The sequence below is a fragment of the Panthera uncia genome, chromosome B4 (genome assembly GCF_023721935.1).
Source record: "Panthera uncia isolate 11264 chromosome B4, Puncia_PCG_1.0, whole genome shotgun sequence".
NCBI lineage: Eukaryota > Metazoa > Chordata > Mammalia > Carnivora > Felidae > Panthera > Panthera uncia.
In genome coordinates this window covers 62,380,663-62,398,407 of record NC_064809.1, presented here as the reverse complement: position 1 = coordinate 62,398,407, position 17,745 = coordinate 62,380,663, and the positions used below count along the sequence as shown (strand labels likewise).

General features: G+C 38.3%; 1 long non-coding RNA gene across 3 annotated transcripts in view; it reads right to left on the bottom strand.

Moving 5' to 3' along the window:
- Positions 1-17,745, bottom strand: part of LOC125918932 (uncharacterized) — a 93,736-nt gene that overhangs the window by 32,144 nt on the left and 43,847 nt on the right. For 2 of the 3 annotated variants that reach the window (XR_007456620.1, XR_007456622.1), the window contains one exon: positions 14,173-14,276. The exons of the other annotated variant lie outside the window; for it this stretch is intronic. This is a non-coding gene — a long non-coding RNA (uncharacterized LOC125918932). The remainder of the gene's footprint in view (positions 1-14,172; positions 14,277-17,745) is intronic. 3 annotated transcript variants of the gene reach the window in all.

Below are 17,745 nucleotides of genomic sequence, written 5' to 3'. Positions count from 1 at the left end.
AATTATATAAGGAACACATAGCATTACTTTTCCACACGGTATGGTCACATTTTTGTTGTTGTTGTTGTTGTTGTTGTTGTTGTTTTTTATTTATTATTTATTTATTTATTTATTTATTTATTTTTCAGAGAGACAGCATGAGAGTGGGCCAGGGGCAGAGAGAGAAGAGGACAGAGAATCCCAAAGCGGGGCTCTGCAGTTACAGCACAGAGCCTGAGGTGGGGCTCAACTTACAGGCCTGGAGTTCATGACCTGCACCAAAGTCGGAGGCTCAACCAACTAAGCGACCAGTGCCCCAGTCACATATTTATAAATGTGACAATACAGGAAGTATCACTAGAATGTCACTTTATACAAATTTACAATAACATAAGCAAATATACCCTAAATGCTGCTTTATTCTTTTTTACATATGCTTTTCTGTTAGGTCAAATTTTACTTTGATACAAAAGATAATATACCATTAGGTTAAAAGATAATAGATTTGGGTCATGGCCAGGGAACATAAACGTAAGTTGTTTTGTGTATATACAAAAAATATTTGTGTATATTATAACAGGACAAAAATTTCAGGTTACCCAGAATGCACAGTTATCTAAATTGTCTCTGAAATAGAAATTATTTAAATTTCTGAAAAAAAAATCCTTCTTTCTTGTCTAAACACAAATAAACAATAATAAATTAAAATAAGTGGCAGGTAAGTAAAATAAGAAGATTCCTGTGTTGTTTTCTTTTGCTTTAGTGTTAAAAATAAACCTTTCTGACAATCATCTCTCATGTAAGTATACCAGGTATGTATCTGAAACCTTATCACACAGAACAGAATAGCAACTCCCTGACTTCATGAAAATAAAACAAAACCAAAGCTAGTGAGACAATCCTCTATTATGAATCAGGAAATTGTTTCAAAGATCAGGAATGAGGAAGATTGTTTTTCTTCAAGTTCAAGTTTTTGATTTTTTATTATATTCAGGAACTCTTCCTATCTATCTATTCATTTATCTATCTATCTATCTATCTATCTTCCAGCTTTACTGAGATATAATTGACATGGGTTCTTACTATCTATATTGAAGTCATGTGTTTTGTTACCAGGTCAACTAGCCTACTCCTGTAGTGCTGACCCTGGGATAAAAGTTGGGTTTTTTTTTGTTTTTTGGGGTTTTTTTTGTTTGTTTTTTTTTTGCCTCCAACACCCAGAGGTATATCTCTGAGGACTCTGACCTCCTAAGTGTGACACAAAATCCCAAAGAGATCTTTTTACGTTTTTTTTTTTAATTTTTTTTAACGTTTATTTATTTTTGAGACAGAGAGAGACAGAGCATGAATGGGGGAGGGTCAGAGAGAGAGGGAGACACAGAATCAGAAGCAGGCTCCAGGCTCTGAGCTGTCAGCACAGAGCCCGACGCGGGGCTCGAACTCACGGAACGTGAGATCATGACCTGAGCCGAAGTCGGACGCTTAACCGACCAAGCCACCCAGGCGCCCCACCAAAGAGATCTTTTTAAATGACAAACTTGATTACTAAAAAAAAATTACACATGGCATAAGTCAAGAGTCCAGAGAAATTGACCATGGTGGACACATGTACTCTGTGCCATAGTTACAGACTCCTGGAGGATAAAGTTGGCTTACTTTACCTCATTATAATTTAGATCAAGAATTTCATAGTTTGGGGTGCCTGGGTGGCTCAGTCAGTTAAGCATCCAACTTCAGCTCAGGTCATGATTTCACAGTTCGTGAGTTTGAGCCCCGTGTTGAGCTCTGTGCCAACAGCTCAGAGCCTGGAGCCTGCTTCGGATTCTGTGTTTCCCTCTCTCTCTGCCCTTCCCCCACTCGTGCTCTCTCTCTCAAAAATAAATAAACATTAAAAACAAATTAAAAAAAAAAGAATTTCATAGTTTGGATAAACAATATACCTCCTATTGCTCTAATTCCATTTGCCTGTAAGTAAAGTGATTATATAAATGCTTTCCAGTCACCTAAACAGAGGAAATGAAAAAATATATAATTTTTACTATAATTTTTTCTGTTAGATGTCCTGGTTTATAAACCATTTCTTCTGAGTTTGGTTATCATCATATTCATGGAGTCTGATCAATGCTGGATTTATTAATGATTTTAAATTTGCACATCTGTGAGCTGAGAACCAGACTGTACATTGATGACTCTAATTAACAATTTCACCTCGTGAGCCTTTACTCAAGCAGCCAATTGATCTCATATACACCTGTCTCAGTTAGCTTTTGTTGCATTACAAACCACCCCCAAAATTAGTAACCTAAAACAGCATCTATTTATTGCTCATAGTTTTGAGAATTGCAATTTGTTCAGCTGGGTGGTAGTTCTGCTGGTCTTCCCTGGAATTACTAATGTGGCTACAGTAATCTCTCCAAGATAGTCTCATACACACAAATGGCACTTGTGCTGGCTCTCAACTAGTGCTCCTTTGAAATAGAAATTGTTTACTTTCTGAAAAAAAAATCCTTCTTTCTTGTCTAAACACAAATAAACAATAATAAATTAAAGTTAAGTGGCACATAAGTAAAATAAGATGATTCTTATGTTTTCTTTTGCATTAAAAAAATTTTTTTAACATATAGTTATTTTTTTTTAATTTTTTTATTAACATTTATTTATTTTTTGAGAGTCAGAAAGAGATAGAGCACAAGCAGGGGAGGTGAAGAGAGAGGGAGATACAGAATCAGAAGCAGGCTCCAGGCTCTGAGCTGTCAGCACAGAGCCCGATGTGGGGCTCGAACCTATGAACCATGAGATCATGACTTGAGCTGAAGTCAGATGCTTAACCAACTGAGCCACCCAGGCTCACAAAAAGGTGGGTTTTGTTGTTGTTGTTGTTGTTGTTTTGGCTTTATGTGTAAAAATAAACCTTTCTGACAATCATCTCTCTTTTAACTATACCAGGTATGTATCTAAAACCTTAGCACACAGAATCACTCCCTGACTTCATGAAACTAAAACAATTTTAAATTTGTTTTATTTATTATTTATAGTCCAGTAACCTAGACTGAGCTTATTTACATGGTAGTCTCAGGGCAGCATTCTAAGAAAGCAAGAGCAAAAGCACAAGACCTTTGGAGGCCGAAATTCAGAAATCTATAATACTGTTTCTACTTTGACTGGGCAAAGTAAGTCATGAGACCAGCCCAAGATTCAAGAAGTAGGCATGATGGTTAATTTTATGTTGTCTGCTTAACTGAGATAAGGGATGCCCAGATAGCTGGTAAAACATGATTTCTGAGTGTGTCTGTGGGGATGTCTGCGGGAGGGATTAGCATTTGAAACAGCAGACTGAATAAAGAACAACACCCTCATCAGTGTGAGTGGGCATCTTCCAGTCCTTCAAAGGCCTGAGTAGAACAAAAAGGAGGGACAAATTCACTCGGTCTGCTTGAACTCAGACATCCATCGCCTCCTGCCCTCAGACATTGGCACTCCTGGTTCTCAGGTGTTCAGACTCAGCTCAGGATACATGCCAACAATCCCAGATTCTCAGAACTTCAGACTTGGACTAACATACCACTGGCTATCTTGGTTCTTCAGCTTGCAGATGGCAGACATTGGGACTTCTTGGCCTCTGTAATCACATGAGCCAATCCTTCTTATCTATATATCTAGATCTGTTTTCATATCAATTCCATCGGTTCTCTTTTTCTAGAGAGCCCTGACTTATACAGTGGAGAAACAGTCTCCCCCTCTTTTCAGGAGAAGCTACAAACAAATCTGCACCTACATGTAATCCTCCACTATTTTTTTTTTAATGTTTCCTTATTTTTGAGAGAGAGTGTGTGCAAGCAGGGGAGGGGCAGAGAAGGAAGGAGAGAATCCCAGGCAGGCTCCATGCTATCAGACGAGACCCCAACACAGGGCTCAATCTCACAAACCATGAGATCACGACCTGAGTCGAAACCAAGAGTCAGATGCTCAACCAACTGAGCACCCAGTTCAGTTGGGTAGGCACCCCCTTCAATATTTCTAACATAAATTTATCAGCTGTTCCAATGATATCCTTTATCGACAAAGTAAAGATTCTCTATTCGAGGATCCAATTTGAGATCACACATTGCCTTTAGTTGTCATATCTCTTTAGTTTCCTTTAATTTGTAATAGTTCCTTAGCTTTTCTTCATCTATCATGACATCGACATTTTTGAATTTTGTTTTTTTAATTGATGTTTTGAAATTTTGAATTTTGCAGAATATCCCTCAATTTGTCTGATATTTCCTGGTAATTAGATTCAGATAATGTGTTTTGGGCATTAACATTGCATAACAGATGTTATGACCTTCTCATTATATTGCATCAGGAGGAAATAATATCAGTTTACCCCATTATTGGTGATGTTAACCTTGATCAACTGGTGTTTCCACTGCAAAGTTCTGTTTTTCTTTTATAATTAATTAGTAATTTGTGTAATAATATACTGTTCCTTATTAAACTTTTACTGACTAGTTTTAGTATCAATTAATTATTTCTAAATAAAATTTATAGAAGAAAAAAAATTTTTAACTTAGTTTCAAACTTTGGTTTGCTACATATCAGTTGTGTGATCTTAGGGCACTCACTGATGGCTCTGAGCTTCAGTTTCCTCATCTGTAAATTGTAGATAATACTAATTATTTCATAAAGTTGTAAAGAATAAAATATGATAATATATGCAAAGTACTTAGCAGAGTGATTACCATTCATTTATTTTAACTAGTTTTTATTGGAGTTCTTTAATTTTTAGTAGTGATCTAGGAAGACATAAGTAAAACAGATAGTATGCTTGCCTTAATAGAGATTATATTCTAGTCTACAGCAGATAATCAACAATTTTTTTCTGTAAAGAACCAGGATGTAAATATTTTAATTGTTTTTAAGTTTGTTTATTTATTTATCTTGAGAGAGAGTGAGAAAGCAGGGAGGGCAGACAGAGAATCCCAAGCAAGCTCTGCACTGTCAGCACGGAACCCAACGCGGGACTTGAACTCAAGAACTGCCAGATTATGACCTGAGCTGAAATCAAGAGTCGGCTACTTAACCTACTAAGCCACCCAGGCACCCAGAATGTAAATATTTTAGGAGCCATACAAGCAATACATAAATGAATAGGTGTTACAGTGTTCCAATAAATTTTATTTACAGAATAGGTTGTGGCTAGACTTGGCTCATTGGCCATAGCTTGCTGATCTCTAGTCTGTAGGAAACAGAGCAACAAATAAATATAATTACAAATTTTCATAAGTGCTATGAAGGAAAAATACAGGCATTAGGAGATTATATAACACTGACCTCATCTAGTCTAGAATATCAGGGATAATAAAGTTGAGGAAATAACATGTACAGTAAGACCTGAAAAACAGTAGCTGGTAACTAAAAATATGGTGGCAAGGAATTCTACAGGCAAAGCAAATAGGATGTGCTAAGGTGCTGAGGGAGAAAGTTGCCTGCATTTTTTTGAGAGCTCAAATAAAGCCAATGTGACCAGAGGACAAAAACATAAGAGTGATGTGAAAGTCTTTTAACAAATGTTTATTAATTTCTTCCTACATGCCAGGCATTTTTCTAGATAAAAGGAATACAGTGGTGAATAAGACTGACAGGTCTCTGCCCTAATAGCGTGGACATGTGGGATAGAGGTGAATTTTAGAGACAGATAATAAACTCATAAATAAATACTGTATGTACGTATATGCATGTATAAATGAGTGTAACAACATATTGTGGTAAGTGCTACGAAGAAAATATAAAACAGCATAAAGGCACTTTAGATGCATAGTTAGAGAACAATTTTTGAGGAAGTAACACTTGATCTGAGACTTGAACACTGAGAAAAGGCCAAACACATGAAAGCACGAAAAATAACGTTAAAAACTTAAAACAACAAAAGTAGGTGAGACAATGAAGAGCCAGTATTGAGGACAGAACCCTGAGGGAGCCAAAGTGAGAATGCTTTGAAATGAGATTGAAGAGGTAGGCATAGCTCAGATCATGTTGTCTTGGAGTCCTTGGTGAGAAATTTAGATTTTATTTGAAACGCAATGAAAACCCATTGCAAAGTTTTATTGAAGGGAGGTACATTACATTGGATTGGATATGAGCATTAAAGGAGAAAGACAATCTCTAGTCTCCTGAAAGGAGAAATTGGGTCACTGGTGGTGCCATTCACTGGACATCCAAGAGGACATAGTAAATATGCATTTGAAAACAGGAGTTCAGGGGCGCCTGGGTGGCGCAGTCGGTTGGGCGTCCGACTTCAGCTCAGGTCACGATCTCGCGGTCTGTGAGTTCGAGCCCCGCGTCAGGCTCTGGGCGGATGGCTCGGAGCCTGGAGCCTGTTTCCGATTCTGTGTCTCCCTCTCTCTCTGCCCCTCCCCCATTCATGCTCTGTCTCTCTCTGTCCCAAAAATAAATAAAAAACGTTGAAAAAAAATTTTTTTTTAAATAAATAATTAAAAAAAAAAAAAAGAAAAAAAACAGGAGTTCAGAGGAGATTTTATAAAATCAGGGATGCGTTTGTCCATAGATTGTCACTGAAGCCATGGATGTGGATAGTAATGCCTGAGAAAAGAGCACAAAGTAAGAAGGGAAGCCAGCCTAAGTCTGAGTCTTGAGAAATTTGGACATTTAAAGATGGCAGCAGCAGACAAACTGAGCAAGGAGGCTAGGAAGACATGGGTATAGTGTAGGCAGTAAACCAGGAGGCATAATGTCACAGAATGCTGTTGAGAGACAACAAAAATGAGGATTGAAAAACAGCTACTGGATTTAAAGACAAGGAGGTCATTGATAAGCTTATTAAGAGTTATCTTAGCAGAGAGGACAGACCTGTATGGTGACAGGATGTATATATGACTTTGAGAAATGCAGACATAAAAGGAGAAGACATAGGCCACAGAGTAATCTCTTAGTAAATAATAGTTTTCGTTACTACTATTTTATAGTCATTTAATAAATGTTACAGGTACTTGGGAGTTTTCACTTAAGTACCAAATTTACTTGCTTAGTCCACATTAATTTTTAATGTCAATTTTGCTTTATAAAATATTCAATACATCCAAATGGTTTCAAATTCAAAAGGAACAAACAGTACAGTGAAATGTTTACTTCTCACCCTGTTCCTCAACCCACAGTTTCTTTCCCAGAAGAACCAATATTACGAGTTTAGCTGCTTCATTCTTTTTAACCCTCGCATGGTAAGTATTCAATTATATATGTTACCATACTTTATTTAACCAGTATACTAATGATGGGCATTTAGCTTGTTAAGAGTCTTTTCCTATTACAAATAATAAAGCAATGGATAATCTTGTATGTGTCATTTCACATATGTGTGAGTGTCTTAGGTCTGTCTTTCCAGCTGCAGAGATTCTGGTGGAGATTCTTGTGCAAGTGTTTTATTAGAACACTCTCAGGAGTAAACCTAAGAGAACGAGGGAAGCAGAACAAGGAAGGAGAAGAAGTAAAGCAAGAATGTGGTTGCAGATGAAGTCTGGATTCAGTCTGTTCCTTCAGGGAGCTCTGAAGCATAAAGTACAAGCAGCTGCAGTCTGCCTTCAGACAAGGACCAGAACATTTGTACCCTCACTGTGGGAGTGCTGACAACACTGACTCCATCTTTGGCCCTCCACCTTGTTCATGCCTGCACAATGACCTCCCTCGGGACTATGTGTTCCAGACTATGTGTTCCCTGAACAGAATACAGGAAGGTTTGTTCTGACCTTCCCTAAATTGGCACACAGAAGGCATCACTTTAGATAACCAGTAGAGATGACTGGCTCACAGATTGCACCCTTTTAGATAACTACTAGAGGTGACTTACAGACAAAAGTCACCACTTTAGATGACTACCCTTTGACCTCACCACAATGATCCCCTCGCTCTAAAAAAGCTGTAAGTTAAAGTCCAGACTGGGCAGAGAATAACTGTGTGTTGCCTGGATCCTTGCCCGCCTGATCTCCCCCATCAGTAGGTTGTTCACCCTAAAGAAATTCTGTGTATGGTATGGAGTGGCTTGCTCTGTTTTTTGGTCTCAAAGTGCGTTCTCAGTCTGGAGGATATTTTAGTGTCCCTCCCACCACCTTCCAACATCCAAATAGTCACTGGCTACTCCAGGATGGGGGTTGGGGGGGAGGTATGGGAAAACAGCACATAACTCCAGGCACTTTAAGATTCAGGTGGCTCTAATCATCCAAGGGCAATCTTCTGGGGTTGTAGGTGGGAGCTATTCCCAGCAGCTCCCACAGCTGCTGGGGGGATGAGCACACCAAAATGGTAGCAGGGATGCCTGGGGCACCAACAGATTCTGCAACAGTGAGTAAAACTGTAGGATAAATTCCTAGAAGTAAAACTGTTATATGGGACTAACATTGCCAGTTGCCTATTCAAACAATACCCACCCCACCCCTGCCCAGTCCTTCTTCCTAATAGAGCACTGATTTTATTCAAAGGAGATGTGATTTAAAAAATACTCTTTCATCTTCCTTGGCATCTGGGCTGGTCAGGTGACAGTTTTCAAAATAAGATGAAGGTAGTGATGAGGGAGCATAAGGCAAACTGAGGGCAAATCACAAACTAGCACACACACCCCCACACTCTCCCCACCCCCACCCTTCACAACTCCCCCCACCATGGGATATGTGTGATATTCCTCAGGCATTCCTGGCTGCCCAAGAACAAAGGAAAGCAAAGCAAACAAATGGTTAACTGATAGAGATCACAGTCATGCCAGTCCTGAGTCTCCATCAGTTTACAAATATCTTAGTAAATTACAAGAAAAGGACAATCTTATCAATAGCCTAATCTCTAGAAACCTATAGACTCAGTTTTCTGGATCCCCTAATATCACCCTCTCCTTCATAGTGATATGGGAAACAAAGACAAGAAGGAAAGGGCAGGTATAATTAAATTTCTTTATAACCTGCAGCCCATTGACAAATACTTGAGGCAAATACAGAGTAGGAACCCCCTACTGTCATAATGTTAATGCCTTACTAGAGGGAAGACAACCTTAACTTGACAATAGCTAGGGCGCCAGTAATCTGAGTCTTCTTTAGCATATGGAAATCCCTTTAAGAAACTTCCTCTTGACTTTACCTCCCCCAACTCCATAATATATAACCAGACACTCTTCACAACCCCAGTGTAGTTCTTTCTGCCCACGGGTCCTGTCCCCGTGCTCTAATAAAATCATCTTTTTGCACCAAAGACATCTCCAAGAATTCTTTCTTGGCCGCCAGCTCCAAACCCCCACCACCACTTCAAAACCCCATCGGGTAGTAGTTTCTGGAGATAGTGTCTCTTTCTGAATAAAAAGACACAGCTTATTTTGTCCTCTTTGCTCTTTACTTCACATCCTTCTTTCTGCCAGGAATGTACACAAATATGTCTGTAGATGCAGCAACCATCTTGTGGCCATGAGACGGAAAGCAGGAAAATGAATGCCTATGCACTAAAATGGCAGAAGTCAACACAAGCCATGAATGAAAATAGTGTCTTCTTGTACCCAGGCCTTAGTGCAGTAGCATTAGTAATTATTATTACACAAATTTGCGTTCATTTATATGGGATTTTACGAATCCCAAGTGTGCTTTCACAAAATTTACTTCATCTCATTCTTTCAATCCCTCCACCTCTACGTGATAGGTATCAGAACTCTGGGAGACAAAAATCCCCTGCAATATTGAGAGCACATGATTTGCTGATGGCTAATTTTGATGGTTAAACTTTAGCTTGCTCTCCTTCTAAGAAGCTAAGATCCACTACCCTAAAAGTATGGAACTTTTTAATTTGGGGACACAGGACAAAATAATCTTGTAGCATAGAGTATTTTGAAACGGATCTCATACCCCAAATTGAAGTGATAGGGTAGAGCCTCATGAGACTACCAAAGGTCAAAGGAAAGATGCACTAAATGAGAGGGAAAGAGTGCAGAAAGGACGTCCACACATCAAAAAATACAAATTTTGCCCATTCTGAAATTTTGCACTGTAGCCTAGGGAAGAGCAATTTTCCCTATATTCCTGTGTTTCTGCAGGACATTGAGCTATGGACATTGATCTACTATGAAGATGAGAATGTTTAAAGTCTTGCTTTCAAAGATGTTTGTTGCCCTTTAAAGGGTAATAAAACTTATCTTACCTGGAGTCAAAGCCTTACATTCCAGGACAGGGAACTTTCCCTCCTCCCCAGAGATGCCTAAGGAAGGATTTGGGGAACTATCTGCCTATGTGCTCACACATCAAAAGAACAGAAAACCCTGGCTGCAATCTCAAAGAGGCTGGTTTTATCTTCCCTCAGAGACAATTTAGATAATTTAGCTTCCAAAGGGTAACAATCCAAGAATTCTTCCCCTCTGTTCCTAAGGAGAATTAGTTTACACTAGAGGCAAAGACTTTTCTCCCTCTTTCAAGGAAGGGAAAGAAGAAAGGTTATTTCTCTTTCTATAAGGGAGCAGAGTCCCTCATCCCTCCCTACATGTAGGTCTAGCCACCTTGCTCTCATCAGTGTCTCCCTATGTGGGGTTTTAGGCCCGAGGGACTATGCAACAGTGTTAGTCCACCTGGCATTATTGCTGTGAGTAAATAAAAGTTCTAATCTCTCATCCAGAGACCTGTTTTTGCTAGCACCTCCCCCCAACCCCACCTTCCTATCTACCTATCTCTATGCAAACAGGGTAGCATCTAATATTCATCTTCGTTTCTGACTTGACATAATCTCCCTTTAAGAAATTAGTGAATTACTCTCTTTAATAATGATTCAACCAACATTGAGTTTCTAACATGTATACAATGTCACTTACACATTTTGCTGCCTAAAATGGAAGAAATCTAAACATGAAGAAACATTGGAAAAAATCTTAATTGGCTAACATTCTAAAAACATTGGTCTATGTGCTTCAAAAACATCAATGTCAAAAAAAGAAAAGTCAATGTCAAAGAAGACAAAGTCTGAGGAACTGTTCCAGATCAGAGGAGACTAAAGGGACACAGGAGCTGAATGAAAAGTGAGAAGGGGAAGGAGGGCATTACTGAAACAATTGGCAAAATTTGTACATGGATTGTATATTCACAGCAACAGTGTATTGATGTCAAAATTCCTGAATTTGGTAATTATACTGTGGTTTTGTATGACAATACCTTTTTCTTAAGGATGGATGCTAAATTACTTAGATATGATACATCGTGATCTCTGTAACTTAGTTTCAAAGAGAGAAAGAAAAAGAATCAAATCTGGCAAAATGTTTACTAAACATTATTGACCTGGGTAAAGGGAGTTCCAGAGCTCATGATAGTATTCTTGTAACTTTTCTCTAATTAAAACTTTTTTCAAAATAAACAAAAGTAGGGGCACCTGGGTGGCTCAGTCAGTTAAGCGTCCAGCTTGAGCTCAGTTGATCTTACATTTCATGAGTTTGAGCCCTGAGTCAGGTTCTCTGCTGTCAGCACAGAGCCCACTTCAGATCTTCTGTCCCCCATTCTCTCTGCTCCTCCCGCACTGGTTCTCTCTCTCTCAAAAATAAATAAACGTTAAAAAAATTAAAAATTAAAAACAAATAAATAAATAAATAAATAAATACATGGAAAAGAAATCCCATCAAGAGAGTCTAATATGTGGAAGGCTCTGAGCTAACCAGAGCCCCAGAGAGAGAGTAATGGATGTGATAAATTCCCGGGCCTCAAAATCTGACATTTAGTGAAGAAGGCAAATGAGGAAACTGATATCATGTGATAAAATTAAAAAGCATATCATTTTAGAGTATGTTTATGACCATTTTCTTCATGTGGCTTATGTGATATTCCTCTGCCTTTCTTTAAAAGTTGATATATTTTGAGAGACAGAGAGAGAGCATGCAAGCGGGGGAAGACCTATCAGGGCAGACCCAGACTCAGGGCTTGATCCCACAAACCAGGAGATCATGATCTGAGCCAAAATCAAGAGTCAGCGGCTTAACCAACTGAGCCACCCATGCACCACATCACCCTTCTATCTCTTGATCCCCCTCCTATCTCCCTACTACGTGTCAGTATCCTTTGCTAATTCCTCTACATCTTCCCACAGAACTCACTCTTTGGAATTCTTCCCTTCTCTGTCTACTCTTGCTCAGGTGGACTTAACTAGTTACATGGCTTTAAAAACCATCTACAAGCTGATAACTCCCCAATTTATATATCTAGCCTGAGCCTCTCCTCTGAACTTCTACCTACTTCACACCCCCACTTGAATGTCAGGGATCACAAACTCAACTTCTCCAAAAACAAATTCCTGATTTTCTTTCAATCCTACCTTTCCTCAAAAATATTTGCAAACCATCTATCTGACAAAGGACTTGACTCCAGAATATGGAAAGAACTCTCAAAATGCAGAAATAAGAAAATAAATAGGCTTCTTTTTATTTTATTTTTTATTTTTTAAAAGTTTTATTTATTTATTTTGAGAGAGAGTGCGCATGCACACACATGAGCAGGGGAGGGGCAGAGAGAGACAGAGACAGAGACAGAGACAGATTTCCATGCAGGCTCCATGCTGTCAGCATGTCGGACTCAATTTCACAAACCATGAGATCGTGACCTGAGCTAAACCAAGAAATGGATACTTAACCAACTGAGCCACCCAAATGCCCCAATAGCCTTCTTTTTAAAAGATTTAAACAATCACTTCACCAAATAGGATGTACGGATGGCAAATAAGCCTATGAAGAGATGTTCAACATCACTAGTCATTAGGGAAATGCAAATTAAAACTACAATGAAAATGAAATACTATGTACCTATTAACATGACTACACACACACAAAAACCTGACAATACCAAGTGCTGGTGAGGACTCAAAGTAACTGGCATCCTTATATTTTGCTGGTGAGACTGCAGAATAGGACAGCCAATTTAGAAAACTCTTTAGCAGTTTCTTTTAAAGTTAAACATACACTTTGCACATTTATCTGAAGGAATGAAAATCTATGTTCACACAAAAAACCTGTATGTGAATGTTTAAAGCAGCTTTATCAATAATCACCAAAACCTGGAAACAACCCAATATTCCCCAACTGGGAAAAACAAAAAAAAATCCTACCCTTCCTATAGCATTACCCAGCTCAGTGAAGAAAAACTTTTCTTGCATGTTTAGGGCAAAAATCTTGGAATCATCTTTAATGTCTTTCTCTCAAACTCTCCATGAATCCTTTAACAAATTACATCGGCTTTAAAATCAAAATGTACGATAACCATAACTGCCCATCCCATAGCACTTCACTGCTACCACCATGTTCCAAACCATCATCATTTCTTGCCCAGATTATTGCAATAACTTTCTAATTAATCTCTACATTTCTTTGTAGCTGTTCTTCATGCTGTTGAAAATTGACACCAGATCATGTCACATTTTGGCTCAAGGCCTCAATGACATTCTATCTCACTCATGATTTTACAAGCAACACCCAGCCCTCGCCTCCCTACTTCTCCTTTTATTCTTCCCATTGGTCCCTCAGCTCCAGCCACACTAGCTTCTTTTCGGTTTCCTGAACGCAAGCATGCTTCTATACCTCAGGACCTTGGCACTTACTTTTCCTTCTGTTTGGAAGACTATTTCATCGCATAACCATATGGCTTCCTCCCTTACATCCTTCAGGTCTCTATTTAGATGTCACCTTCACGGAGAAGCTCTCCCTGACCACCCTACAAACTATTTGGTATTTCTGCCACCCACCCCTAAGACAGCCTAACCCGCCTTGCTCTTATTTTTCTCCATAGCACCTATTACTATTTAATATATTATCTATTTATTTGTTGTTTTTGTGTTCCCCAATTGAATGCAAACAAAAACTTCGTCTTCACACTGTATTATCTCTACACCTAAACCAATGCCTGTCATATACTAGGTGCCCAATAAACATTTGTTGAATGTACGAATAAATGAATCCTGACAGAATGCAAGAAACACACATAGAATTTACATAGAATTGTAAATAACCGTTATATTTGGTTAAAAGCCTTGGAAAATGGAAAACAAGGACATACAGATATGGGTATTTGGAGGGTTTTCAGTTCTATGGGAAAATTGCCCTGGTCAGCAATAAAGAAGAATGAAGTTGAATAGCTGGCTCTCAGACAAGAGATAAAAGAATGAAGATCAAATTGTGCTTCAGACTTGAGACAACCAGATCTTACTTACCGAGTAAGCCAAGAACACATTGGAAGCTGGCCCAGGGCGTAGGTAAAGGGCTCCACAAAGCAGGACTCCCCAGGCATGCACTGGTTACCAAAGAGATGAGCCTCCTCTTGAGGATAATATTATAATGAGAAATGAAGAAAATCATCACTAAGCATATTGATCTAATCAGTGCCACCTTGGAGGAAGACCTGGGGGAGATGTAACCATGGATCAAGGATAAGAATACCTGAGTACAGATTTTAGACTGTAAATAAAAATAAACTTGGGCTCAAGAACTTCATGGTTATTGAATATCCATGAACCTTTCTCCAGCTGGATTCACGACTGGGGTTTGTAGTTATAAATTTGACCTTTGAATCAACAACATTGATTCATATTATACTTTAATAAAAACAAGTTGGTTTTTTTGTTTTATTTTGTTTTGTTTTTCCTGAAATGAAACAGAACTTATTCCCCAGGTAGTTTGTGTGCCCTGGTAGGGAATGGATGCCTATGGCCTCTTACTGCTTGGTTTCCTTTCTCTGCCTCTTACTACAGTTACAAAGAGACTATCTAGACAGGGAGAGTATCAAAGAGAAAAGCAATGCAAATCAACATTTAATATACAGTGGATGATGTGCACTAGTCATTTTGCAATGTATATAAATAACAGATCATTAAATCATACACCTGAAACTAATATAATATTATATGTCAATTTTACCTCAATAAAAAATTATACATACATACATATGTATTCACATACTGTGTGATGGTGCAGGTAAGTAATATTAGTAATTATCATTATTAAAAGGTTATATTTATACAGTACTTTACAAAGTCAAGTGTGCGGTATACTCTTGTTTCATTCTCGCTACTGCCCCCTTGAGTTAGGTGTCAACACTCCCACTTACAGTGAAGAAATTGGGGCTCAAGCAGGCTAAGAGGCCTTGCTCAAAGTTATTCAGCTGTGACCTACACCTAGATTGAAGATATGTGCTGGCGTGTCCGGTATAGTCCCCATTTATGCCTGTTCTCCTAGTGTAATTATTAATAGCAACTCTTTCACTCTCCCAAGTCTCCTACTTGGACAATAAACTTTATGGTGACTCTGTCAAAACCTGCTTCTTTCATTCACTTAATTCCAATCTTTTATTTCATTATTGCTTTGTTTCTTCCACTTATAGCAGCTCAGGGTGGTTATAACATCCTAAAGAGCTGGCTTCAGACCATGGGATCACTTCTATGATAAGGATATTTCTATGAGAAAGGATATTTCAGGTTGCAAACAAATTCAACCAGTAACTTTTAAAATGGAGAATTATCAGTATAGTCTACTAAACGATCAGGGTCTAAATCCTAGCTCTACTACTTCCTAACTATGTGGCTTTGGGGAAAATAATATGGAAAAAATCAGTCAGAGCACCATTAGCATAAGACTTTATTTTAAAATATTGGTCCCAAGAGGTCTCTTGAAGGAGCTAGAGAACAGTTTATCTTCGGGAAGGAAGGGGCAAGAATCTCATAGAATTTTAGCTGGTGTTGAGTAGGAGACTATCAGCCAAAATTCAGCTAGTTTGGGGAATAGCTGGTCAGAAAAGTGTCTTGAAAGAAGAGGAAATTGTACTGCAGATTACCAGCCATTATTTGGGCAACTTGAATTTATCAACATAGATGGGAGAGACAGATAGGGACTAGGATCCTGTGCAAGAAGAATGGGAGAAACAATTCAGGCAAAGTAGACATACAGGGGCCACATGGAAAACTCTTGCATCCTCAGGGACGCTTATATAAATTTTCCTCTCTCCCAAACTCAAATGTCCTCACCACAAAACAAAAGGATATATAGTATATACCTCCCAAGTTGTTCAGAAGAGTAAATATGTTATTAAATATAAAGCAGGCAAAACAGTGACTGACACAATTCATTTGGAAGGGGGTCAGTAACAAAAGGAGGCTTGGATTGGCATTAGTGTCTACGTAATTTTTTTTTTTTTTTTTGAGAGAGAGAGAGAGGATGCAAGTGAGCAAGAGGCAGAGGAAGAGAGAGAGAATCCCATGAGGGGCATAGAGGGAGAGGGAGAGAAGCAGGGTTCATGTTCACCTGAAGCAGGGCTTGTGTTCACCCAAAAGGGGGCTTGTGGTCACCTGATGTGGGACTTAACTCACTAACTGTGAGATCATGACCTGAGCCAAAGTCAGATACATAACGACTGAGCCACCCAGGCGCCTGCTTCCATAATTTTAATAAACTCTTCCACATACATCCTCTGATGTGGAAAATGACTTGTTCTCAAAGAACTAGCTCAACACTAATCCCTATGACACTGTACCATTCGCCATCCTTCTCAACCCAACCAAGTTGCCATCTCTAAAAGCCAACATTCTGGATCTTTAAGGGAGAGCTAAGGGACTTTCCCAAGGCTTTCTTGTATTTGCATAATAAATTCATCATTTTCTACTTAGATTACATATTATAGGCCAATAAATAAAACACAATTTACTACAGAAGCTTTGATTCATAGTTTCCGTAAGTTTGAGAAAAAATCAATTATTCATAATAAAGGATGAAAACTTCAAAAGCCATATGAGATGAGGGGTAGAGAGTATGCCTAGAGATTTTGGAGTCAGGGGACTTCCCAAGCTGTCGTTGGACCTCACCCACTCAATAGGTTGGAACACAGACCGGTGATTCATAGTAGTTTGAAGGTGTTTTATTTGGTACTCATTACTTAGAGGTTTTACTATATTTTCCTTGGGGGAAAGAAATTCCTTTTTTTCTTTCCTTTTTCCCTTTTTTTTTTTTTTTTTTTTTGGCTCTTTGAAAATAAGGTAGATTTCTTCAGATGTCAAAAGTATTAATGACTAATCCAATAGCTTCTCTTTAGCACTAAGCCTAAAAGAATGGTGATTAATTCCCATCTGCTGTTTAGTAGTTTCATTCCCAGAAATCACAAATTTTCCATTATTTTCTTGCCAGAACTGTCCAAATTCTGTCCAGAACCAAAAGCTCTGGTGATATGAACAGTTTCTATTGTAAGTTTCAACATTCTACACATTTTTACCCTATCTGTACAACAGCACAAAGAGCTTTATAGAGATACATGCTGCTATTAATCAAGGTCTGAAAAGGCTGTCCATTTTTTCCTGTGTTCATGTAGAAAGGTAACTCTTTTACAAAGGAAATTATTGTTTCTAAATTCAAGGTTTATATTTTTGGCATCAGAATATCCCCATTTCATCCCAAGATTATACAAATATTCATTAGGGTTTCTTTTCCTTTGATATTTACTGTTTTATGACAAGTGTTTCATTTCATTTTGCTCCTTTATATTTTCTGTATTTTAAGTTGAACAAGTTTTACTTTTATAAGAAAAAAGATAGAAAATAATTTTAAGAAAAAAGATAAAAAATAATTTTTAAAAAATTCACATACATACAGGTTCACACAGCATCAAATAAATAAGGTTAAGACAATACGGGCATAAAGAGTTCCAAGAAAAACAGATGGAAACAAGAGCGGCAAAAGATGTTTCACAAAGGCAGTGGCATTGAAATGGCCTTAAGCAGAAGCAATGTAGGTTAAGAGAAGAA